Here is an 11,650-nt window from a genome sequence, read left to right on the forward strand (position 1 = left end):
ACCACCCTCTCAGGTCCTAGAGCCGTACCACCCTCTCAGGTCTTAGAGCCGTACCACCCTCTCAGATCCTAGAGCCGTACCACCCTCTCAGATCCTAGAGCCGCACCACCCTCTCAGGTCCTAGAGCCGTACCACCCTCTCAGATCCTAGAGCCGTACCACCCTCTCAGATCCTAGAGCCGTACCACCCTCTCAGGTCCTAGAGCCGTACCACCCTCTCAGGTCCTAGAGCCGTACCACCCTCTCAGGTCCTAGAGCCGTACCACCCTCTCAGATCCTAGAGCCGTACCACCCTCTCAGATCCTAGAGATGTACCACCCTCTCAGATCCTAGAGACGTACCACCCTCTCAGATCCTAGAGCCGTACCACCCTCTCAGATCCTAGAGCCGTACCACCCTCTCAGATCCTAGAGCCGTATCACCCTCTCAGATCCTAGAGCCGTACCACCCTCTCAGGTCCTAGAGCCGTACCACCCTCTCAGGTCCTAGAGCCGTACCACCCTCTCAGGTCCTAGAGCCGTACCACCCTCTCAGGTCCTAGAGCCGTACCACCCTCTCAGGTCCTAGAGCCGTACCACCCTCTCAGGTCCTAGAGCCGTACCACCCTCTCAGGTCCTAGAGCCGTACCACCCTCTCAGGTCCTAGAGCCGTGCCACCCTCTAAAGTCCTAGAGCCGTACCACCCTCTCAGGTCCTAGAGCCGTACCACCCTCTCAGGTCCTAGAGCCGTACCACCCTCTCAGGTCCTAGAGCCGTACCACCCTCTCAGGTCCTAGAGCCGTACCACCCTCTAAAGGTCCTAGAGCCGTACCACCCTCTCAGATCCTAGAGCCGTACCACCCTCTCAGGTTCTAGAGCCGTACCACCCTCTCAGGTTCTAGAGCCGTACCACCCTCTCAGGTCCTAGAGCCGTACCACTCTCTCAGGTTCTAGAGCCGTACCACCCTCTCAGGTTCTAGAGCCGTACCACCCTCTCAGGTTCTAGAGCCGTACCACCCTCTCAGGTCTTAGAGCCGTACCACCCTCTCAGATCCTAGAGCCGTACCACCCTCTCAGATCCTAGAGCCGTACCACCCTCTCAGGTCCTAGAGCCGTACCACCCTCTCAGGTCCTAGAGCCGTACCACCCTCTCAGATCCTAGAGCCGTACCACCCTCTCAGGTCCTAGAGCCGTACCACCCTCTCAGGTCCTAGAGCCGTACCACCCTCTCAGGTCCTAGAGCCGTACCACCCTCTCAGGTCCTAGAGCCGTACCACCCTCTCAGGTCCTAGAGCCGTACCACCCTCTCAGGTCCTAGAGCCGTACCACCCTCTCAGATCCTAGAGCCGTACCACCCTCTCAGATCCTAGAGCCGTACCACCCTCTCAGGTTCTAGAGCCGTACCACCCTCTCAGGTTCTAGAGCCGTACCACCCTCTCAGGTTCTAGAGCCGTACCACCCTCTCAGGTCTTAGAGCCGTACCACCCTCTCAGATCCTAGAGCCGTACCACCCTCTCAGGTCCTAGAGCCGTACCACCCTCTCAGGTCCTAGAGCCGTACCACCCTCTCAGGTCCTAGAGCCGTACCACCCTCTCAGGTCCTAGAGCCGTACCACCCTCTCAGGTCCTAGAGCCGTACCACCCTCTCAGGTCCTAGAGCCGTACCACCCTCTCAGGTCCTAGAGCCGTACCACCCTCTCAGGTCCTAGAGCCGTACCACCCTCTCAGGTCCTAGAGCCGTACCACCCTCTCAGGTCCTAGAGCCGTACCACCCTCTCAGGTCCTAGAGCCGTACCACCCTCTCTGATCCTAGAGCCGTACCACCCTCTCAGATCCTAGAGCCGTACCACCCTCTCAGGTTCTAGAGCCGTACCACCCTCTCAGGTTCTAGAGCCGTACCACCCTCTAAAGGTCCTAGAGCCGTACCACCCTCTCAGGTCCTAGAGCCGTACCACCCTCTCAGGTCCTAGAGCCGTACCACCCTCTCAGGTCCTAGAGCAGTAACACCCTCTCAGGTTCTAGAGCCGTACCACCCTCTCAGGTTCTAGAGCCGTACCACCCTCTCAGGTTCTAGAGCCGTACCACCCTCTCAGGTCCTAGAGCCATACCACCCTCTCAGGTCCTAGAGCCGTACCACCCTCTCAGGTCCTAGAGCCGTACCACCCTCTCAGGTCCTAGAGCCGTACCACCCTCTCAGGTCCTAGAGCCGTACCACCCTCTCAGGTCCTAGAGCCGTACCACCCTCTCAGGTCCTAGAGCCGTACCACCCTCTCAGGTCCTAGAGCCGTACCACCCTCTCAGGTCCTAGAGCCGTACCACCCTCTCAGGTCCTAGAGCCTGAGAAGGGAGATATGGAGAACTACAAGAAGGAAGAAGTGGGAGTTTTGTTTGTTTTGGTAATGTACTATTTTTTAGTGTGGATGAAGTTAGTTTCACTATTACGCATTTATTTATTATTTTTATTTTTTGTTTCAAACCGTCCAGTTGGTGGCGGCAATCCACCTTTTGGGGTGCAGTCCGCCATAAACCCCACAGAAGAAGAAGAGGAGGAAGAAGAACGTTGTCGTCGAAGAGGAATGTTTAAGAGGTCTGTAGCGTTCTTTTACAATTTAATGTAGAAATCGAGAGAGAGATGATTTAGAGGGTAAGATATCCGCCATGTTATTACAATATTGATTTAAACTTCAAAAATGATTATTTTAAGTTTATTTACATTGGTATTGATTAATAGTGATAAGCTTAATCAATAAAATCCAATGTGATGTGATATAGGCTACAGGGCTATGAGGTATGGTATTATTGTTATAGGCTACAGGGCTATGAGGTATGGTATTATTGTTATCGGCGATTGACAGCACATTAAGGTGATTATTATACGCACGAAAGACTGTGGAAACTGGCTCACTTTCACTTCCTGAAAGAAGACGTGCATCGGAATTATGTATAGCTGTCATTAAATAAAATAGTCTGTCTCGTCAAGTAAATGTGACGTTCAACAATGTGCATAGAAACTATTTAAATGTGAGGCTAAATCAAATGTTAAGTTTAAAGCTTTCTGGTGACAGATCAGAAAGGCGGTGGTCCGTTTGGCTCACTGCAGTTGCGCTCGATATAACTTCACCGGCTCATCTATGCGCGTTTTGACTCACGGGTTGAATCATAGCCACACCTTTTCTCAGAATGAAAACCCCGGTGCGCCGGGCGAGAGCCGGGCGAGATAAACTGATCGCAACTCAAATGAACTCAAGCAGTGCATGGGTCTATTCACTAAACCATGGATGGGCAACTGGCGGCCCGCGACCAATAATAAAAACATTGTTTTGGAACTTAGTCTGGGTCTCAACTTCCTGTTGACGGTTAGAATAATAGAAAACACATGGTGCAGTGTGTAAATGTGGTTGAGCATCAGCAGTCAGTCTATTGGCCCATGTTAGCTACATGTTTTTAGATTGGTAAATTAGTCTAGCGGCTAAACTTGTAGTAAGCATGTTGAATTACCAACCAGGGTGGGTCCGTTGATCATCAGTTATCATATTTAAAACTGCTAACATTTGCCTCCACCCCATGGCAACATGAGTAGAATTATGTGTAAAACTGAAAATGTTTTCTTTGAATTGCAGGAAGTTAGAGTGAGAAAATTGCTATTTCATTTTCACTTTGACCCATGGCAACATGTGCAGGAGAAAGGGGGGTGGATGATTGTGGGTTACTGATATACATTTTTATTTATTCATTATTAAATGATTCAAACTCGTAATTATGTTACCAAATCTGAAGCTAAAATAATTAAGAAACTCGTTTGAAAAAACTAAAACTATAATCATTGATTACAAAACTAAAATAAAAACCATCATAAATGATGTTCAGTTATTTTTCCCTTCTATACATTGTCTGGTAAATGCTGGCAGGAGATGGTGATGTTTCAAATAGGCCCAACTTGTTCATCACTAGTCTCCCTGGACAGACAGGTTGCCTCCCACAATGTACCAATGTTCCTGCATGCAAGCAAAGATTGTCTATTATACTGAGAAGATACTCAAGTGACCGCTCTAACAATGGAAATGCATGTCCTCAAAGATGGAAGGAAGGTGGGAGGAGGCGAGATCCGGTGGTACCATCTAGCCAATGAGAGGGCAGATACACGTGTGAACAACAGGCCATAGAGATAAAGGGACTGATTTTTATATCTGTGCCATTATAACCTCTATGACAGCATGGGCAGTGCCATTGAGGATATCTCCATTTTAAAGTAGTACATTTTCTTCTTCACTGGCTGATTGCTCCCAACTCATAGGAATCCCCACCCAGTTGACTACTTTAAAATGGTGGGAGGCCTCAAGAGCAATGTCCATGCTAAAACAGATTACATCCATGATGAGCCCTCCATCTCTATGACAACAGGCACAACTCCGATATGAAGTCGTTTTTTTCCCTCGTAACAACCTAACCATTACAAAAACTTCTATTAGATCAAAAAAGCCTCACGTAGCAAATTAGCAATTCCATTATTTGTTGACCAAATTCGACAAACTCTCACTGACCTCCATACAAAAACTCCTCACTTCGTGGACAGAGTTTGCGCTTCGCTCGCTTTTTTTTATATGGAGGTCTATGAGAGTGTGGAGTTCCGTGAGGCTTATTAGATCTAATAGAAGGTTTGTCATGTTTAGGCTGTTACAGATGTACTGATATAAGTGGATGGATGTTGCATTCCGGTGTGATGATACTGATGATTTGTCTCCATAGATCAGGGGTGTCAAACTCATTCCACAGAGGGCCTAGTGTCTGCAGGTTTTTGGTTTTTCCTTTCAATTAAGCCCTAAACAACCAGGTGTGGGGAGTTCCTTACTAATCAGTCATCTTAATTCATCAATCAAGTACAAGGGAGGAGAGAAAACCCGCAGCCACTCTGCCCTCCGTGGAATGAGTTTGACACCTGTGCCATAGATGGTTTGTTTACGTTTCTACGGTTGTGGCTAGATGGAGAAGAGCTGTAGGCCTTCAGCTCCATCTAGTGGTTGAGTTGGGGACAACAGATGTTGACAAATGTAGCATGTTAGCTAAGCCTAACCCTTTTCCTAACCTTAACTTCAGTCTCCTGTGTTAGTTCTCCTAAGCTGCCGCATTAGTTCTCCTCCTAACCTGCTGTGTTAGTTCTCCTCCTAACCTGCCGCGTTAGTTCTCCTCCTAACCTGCCGCGTTAGTTCTCCTCCTAACCTGCCGCGTTAGTTCTCCTCCTAACCTCCCGGGTTAGTTCTCTTCCTAACCTGCCGCGTTAGTTCTCTTCCTAACCTGCCGCGTTAGTTCTCTTCCTAACCTCCCGGGTTAGTTCTCTTCCTAACCTGCCGGGTTTGTTCTCCTCCTAACCTGCCGCGTTAGTTCTCCTCCTAACCTGCCGCGTTAGTAACCTGCCATGTTACTTCTCCTCCAAACCTGACGCGTTAGTTCTCCTAACCTGCCGCATTAGTTCTCCTCCTAACCTGCCGCGTTACGACTCCTTCTAACCTGCCGCGTTAGTTCTCCTTCTAACCTGCCGCGTTAGTTCTCCTCCTAACCTGCCGCGTTAGTTCTCCTCCTAACCTGCCGCGTTAGTTCTCCTCCTAACCTGCCGCGTTAGTTCTCCTCCTAACCTGCCGCGTTAGTTCTCTTCCTAACCTGCCGCGTTAGTTCTCCTCCTAACCTGCCGCGTTAGTTCTCCTCCTAACCTGCCGCGTTAGTTCTCCTCCTAACCTGCCGCGTTAGTTCTCTTCCTAACCTGCCGTGTTAGTTCTCCTCCTAACATGCCGTGTTAGTTCTCCTCCTAACCTGCCGCGTTAGTAACCTGCCATGTTACTTCTCCTCCTAACCTGCCGCGTTAGTTCTCCTAACCTGCCGTGTTAGTTCTCCTCCTAACCTGCCGCGTTAGTTCTCCTCCTAACCTGTCACGGTAATGATCCTGCTATGTAAACAGACCATTAGTCCAGACATACCAACACTATCACCCCACTGGTTATCCTAACCTGTCACGTTAATGATCCTGCTATGTAAACAGACCATTAGTCCAGACATACCAACACTATCACCCCACTGGTTATCCTAACCTGTCACGTTAATGATCCTGCTATGTAAACAGACCATTAGTCCAGACATACCATCACTATCACCCCACTGGTTATCCTAACCTGTCACGGTAATGATCCTGCTATGTAAACAGACCATTAGTCCAGACATACCATCACTATCACCCTACTGGTTATCCTAACCTGTCACGGTAATGATCCTGCTATGTAAACAGACCATTAGTCCAGACATACCGTCACTGTCACCCTACTGGTTATCCTAACCTGTCACGGTAATGATCCTGCTATGTAAACAGACCATTAGTCCAGACATACCATCACTATCACCCTACTGGTTATCCTAACCTGTCACGGTAATGATCCTGCTATGTAAACAGACCATTAGTCCAGACATACCATCACTATCACCCTACTGGTTATCCTAACCTGTCACGGTAATGATCCTGCTATGTAAACAGACCATTAGTCCAGACATACCGTCACTGTCACCCTACTGGTTATCCTAACCTGTCACGGTAATGATCCTGCTATGTAAACAGACCATTAGTCCAGACATACCATCACTATCACCCTACTGGTTATCCTAACCTGTCACGGTAATGATCCTGCTATGTAAACAGACCATTAGTCCAGACATACCATCACTGTCACCCTACTGGTTATCCTAACCTGTCACGGTAATGATCCTGCTATGTAAACAGACCATTAGTCCAGACATACCATCACTATCACCCTACTGGTTATCCTAACCTGTCACGTTAATGATCCTGCTATGTAAACAGACCATTAGTCCAGACATACCGTCACTATCACCCCACTGGTTATCCTAACCTGTCACGTTAATGATCCTGCTATGTAAATAGACCATTAGTCCAGACATACCGTCACTATCACCCCACTGGTTATCCTAACCTGTCACGTTAATGATCCTGCTATGTAAACAGACCATTAGTCCAGACATACCATCACTATCACCCTACTGGTTATCCTAACCTGTCACGTTAATGATCCTGCTATGTAAACAGACCATTAGTCCAGACATACCATCACTATCACCCTACTGGTTATCCTAACCTGTCACGGTAATGATCCTGCTATGTAAACAGACCATTAGTCCAGACATACCGTCACTATCACCCTACTGGTTATCTTAACCTGTCACGGTAATGATCCTGCTATGTAAACAGACCATTAGTCCAGACATACCATCACTATCACCCTACTGGTTATCCTAACCTGTCACGGTAATGATCCTGCTATGTAAACAGACCATTAGTCCAGACATACCATCACTATCACCCTACTGGTTATCCTAACCTGTCACGGTAATGATCCTGCTATGTAAACAGACCATTAGTCCAGACATACCATCACTGTCACCCTACTGGTTATCCTAACCTGTCACGGTAATGATCCTGCTATGTAAACAGACCATTAGTCCAGACATACCATCACTATCACCCTACTGGTTATCCTAACCTGTCACGTTAATGATCCTGCTATGTAAACAGACCATTAGTCCAGACATACCATCACTGTCACCCTACTGGTTATCCTAACCTGTCACGTTAATGATCCTGCTATGTAAACAGACCATTAGTCCAGACATACCATCACTGTCACCCTACTGGTTATCCTAACCTGTCACGTTAATGATCCTGCTATGTAAACAGACCATTAGTCCAGACATACCATCACTATCACCCTACTGGTTATCCTAACCTGTCACATTAATGATCCTGCTATGTAAACAGACCATTAGTCCAGACATACCTTCACTATCACCCTACTGGTTATCCTAACCTGTCACGGTAATGATCCTGCTATGTAAACAGACCATTAGTCCAGACATACCTTCACTATCACCCTACTGGTTATCCTAACCTGTCACGGTAATGATCCTGCTATGTAAAACAGACCATTAGTCCAGACATACCATCACTATCACCCTACTGGTTATCCTAACCTGTCACGTTAATGATCCTGCTATGTAAAACAGACCATTAGTCCAGACATACCTTCACTATCACCCTACTGGTTATCCTAACCTGTCACGGTAATGATCCTGCTATGTAAACAGACCATTAGTCCAGACATACCTTCACTATCACCCTACTGGTTATCCTAACCTGTCACGGTAATGATCCTGCTATGTAAACAGACCATTAGTCCAGACATACCATCACTGTCACCCTGGCAACTGAGGAAAACATCTTAGTTGTGTCTGTTGTTCATATCAGGGGCGAAAATCTGATATCAACTTTGGAGGGGACAATTACATTAAATTTTCTCAAGAGCAATTCCTGAGGGGGACACCAAAAGTAGTGCTGTAACACATAGCCTACGTTGTAATATGTTAAATGTATATTGAGGAACCATAATTACTACTACTGGATAATTGATAGGTACAGTAGTTAACTGAAGGGTTGTCACAACTTGTTAAAATGTTTAAATCATTATAATACTACTTCTAATAATAGTTATAGCAGTGTTCCTTATCAGTCCAGTATGTATGCAGGTATTTGTATTTACAACCAACAATACCAAGCAAGGTCAGTAGGTGGTAATGGTACTGTACACTGTATGGGTGCAGTTTTCATAAATACAATGAACATGGTGTGATCTCGTCTAAAATAATCTCCATTGAGAACAAAGTTGGTCTCCGCACTGAACTGACCTTTTTATTTAACCTTTTCTGATTCATTTATATAGTCATTAAATATGTGGTTTGAGTCTATTACAACATCTTTACAAGAACAAAACGCTCAGAATAAGTACAGTTCTAAGCAAAATAACTACTTCAATGAAAAACCCAAACAAATCAACCAAAATATCCTTCAGAAATACTTAGTTATTGTTCAGTCAGTGTCTCAACTCTTCAAACAACAGCTATGGACAAGTATGTCACACAACGTATGCAATTTTAAATAAAATAAATAATTAGTAAGTGTACTGTCATGTACTAAAAACTACTAAACAAAATAACAAATATCATACTATACACCAGGGGTTCTCAAACAGGGTAGGTGGACCCCTAGGGGTCCCTGGTGTAATGTCAAGGTGTGTATGAACGTATTCAGCACAAGGATTCCAGTGACTTTACATATAATATAGAGGGGGTGGAGGTCCCTGAGGACCACTCAAAACCCTGCCTGCCTTTCCTCAAAATATGCAGGGGTTCCAGTACTCAAAAAAGGTTGAGAACCACTGCTATACACATTACTGAACAAAAGGACTGAACATATGTTTGAGGGTTTCAATGGATCCAACAAATTGCTGGCAGATATTTTCCCTCAAGACTGTCCAGCCTGTCTTTATGTACATTACAGACAAAATTCTGATCTGCACCTCAACTTGGTCAACCAACCCCCGCACCTCCACTGGAAGCCTCCTGAGGACCTCTGCTGCCTCTCCACTGCTGCTACAGGGGTATTTGTTGTGAAAGAGAGGGATCTGCACTGAAAGAGAATCTATGTTTAGCTCAGGGTACTGATCTAGAGACTCATCCAACTCCCCCATAAGAAGCGCTCTTTCCAACTTGTGCAGGACGTTTAGACTGTCCTGGTCAAAACGGTCGCCAAACTGAACCTCCACACCATCCAACACTTTAAAAAATTCTGCCCTATAGTGATCCACTGCTTTGCCAGCAAATCGTCTTGAGTGTGACTCAATGGATTCAATCAATGTTGTTGCTTTCTCATACAGTGCAAGGTAGCTTGCATCCTCCTGCTGTTTACCCCACGCGCTGGATAACTGGACACTGATTGGATTTAGTTGGTGTGCTGTTACAGTTACAAAGTGGCGGTGGGTTTGGCAGTTTTGATGTGCTGTGAATTTGTCAATGGCTTTTCTCCAGTTCCTAAATCCTGCACTAATGAAGGCAGCATCTGCTCTTTGGCCAAAAGATGGCTGGCTTGAAAACCCTTGGCTACAGTGAAAACACAACACTCCTTTTATTGATGGATTATAATGTAGCCAGGGGAAATCGCGAAACCATCTCTCTTGAAACGTCAACACTGTTGGCAATAGTTTGCAGTTCTATAAATTGTGGGTGTGGCTGATATGGTTTTGTGCCATCACTGAGGTAACTGGACAATGCTGTGCCACTGTCCCCTATACTGGTGCTGCTGGCAACAAGGGACACCTGGTCCTGCCGTGGCTGTGACACTGTCCTCTGAAGTCTCTCTCCTTGGCTCTTTCCCTTTCACCACCCTCACTGACTCACAGTCTGTCTCCTAGAAAAGAAATAAGGTGTTTGCCGTACTCCGAACTACCGGTACCCAAAACAACACAATTAATCACAACAGCAATACCATTGCCGTAAACAAATCTTAGTTCAGTCACCAGTTTAAGTTGAGAGTGGGGGTATCCATGGCATTTTCCAATTATGTCCCTATTTTACAAGTCTAAAAAAGAGAGATAATTTCATAATGTTGCCAAACAAAGACTCAACAAACTTACCTGAGACTCCCTGTCTCTGCCAGTCTGTCCCTGCATATCTGTCCCCAGCTCTGCTGTCTGTGTGCCATCTGTTGCCTGCTTTGCCTAATGACATCATTGTGAAACATTTCCATTAGCATTTCACTTCTTTCTAATGAACATCTTATCAACTAGTCTTTGAGATTAGGCTACTAGAGTTCTTACTTTGCGTTTTGGTGTACTGAAAAATACTCTGATGTCTGTATTTTAACTTTTTTCTGACATTTTTCTATCTGGCAGGCTGGCTAGCTGCACAAACACACACACAGTGTGTAGGTTATTTACAGTAGGAGATGGGCTTCTATCATCTTATCTTCTATCATTCTATCATTCTATATGTGCTTCGATCTAAAAGGTAACTAGCAAATGTGAAACGGATTGCAGTGACAAGAGTTGACAGCTGTATGAGTTCACCATTTACACAACATATGCTGCAACCTTTGGTGATTTTAATATAGTTTGTTTCATATTGGCTGGCTTCCAACAATAGCTGAATTTGCAAAGCTAGCGAGCACCAATTCCGTTTCTGTGGTGTTTGCTATAATTTTTGCTATCGTCAGTTTACTCCAAGATCGGCACACATGTACTTCAAAGTCCCATAGCGACAATTTAACTATGACGACGCCACATAAATGGAATAGGTACTAGCTAGCTTAATAGTTTATGTTTGCCCACTAGCTCTGCAAATTCAGCTAGTGTGTGTGTAAACCCTGCCAATGTAACGGATGTGAAATGGCTAGCTAGTTAGCGGGTACGCGCTACTAGCATTTCAATCAGTTACGTCACTTGCTCTGAGACTTAAGTAGGGTTGCCCCTTGCTCTGCAAGGGCCGTGGCCTTTGTGGAGCGATGGGTAACGACGCTTCGAGGGTGACTGTTGTTGATGTGTGCAGAAGGTCCCTGGTTCGCGCCCGGGTATGGGCGAGGGGACGACGTAAAGTTATACTGTTACACCAACATCTAAAAAAAAAATACATTGCTATGGCGCGATTGACTGGACTAACCTCACGTCAGTTACGTGCATTGAGTTCCTTTCAGACAGTCGATACGAACCCTCTGTTACCTGCCAGATAAGGAACTGGCAGTGGATCAAACCATTGTGAGGCAAAGGGAGGGGGGTCGCAATCTTTTGAAACT

At 46.1% G+C, this 11,650-nt stretch overlaps 1 protein-coding gene across 1 annotated transcript in view; it reads left to right on the plus strand.

Moving 5' to 3' along the window:
• LOC139577797 (NACHT, LRR and PYD domains-containing protein 5-like) overlaps positions 1-11,650 on the plus strand; it is a 138,331-nt gene that overhangs the window by 104,318 nt on the left and 22,363 nt on the right. The window lies entirely within an intron of this gene.

Source organism: Salvelinus alpinus, chromosome 6 (genome assembly GCF_045679555.1).
Source record: "Salvelinus alpinus chromosome 6, SLU_Salpinus.1, whole genome shotgun sequence".
NCBI lineage: Eukaryota > Metazoa > Chordata > Actinopteri > Salmoniformes > Salmonidae > Salvelinus > Salvelinus alpinus.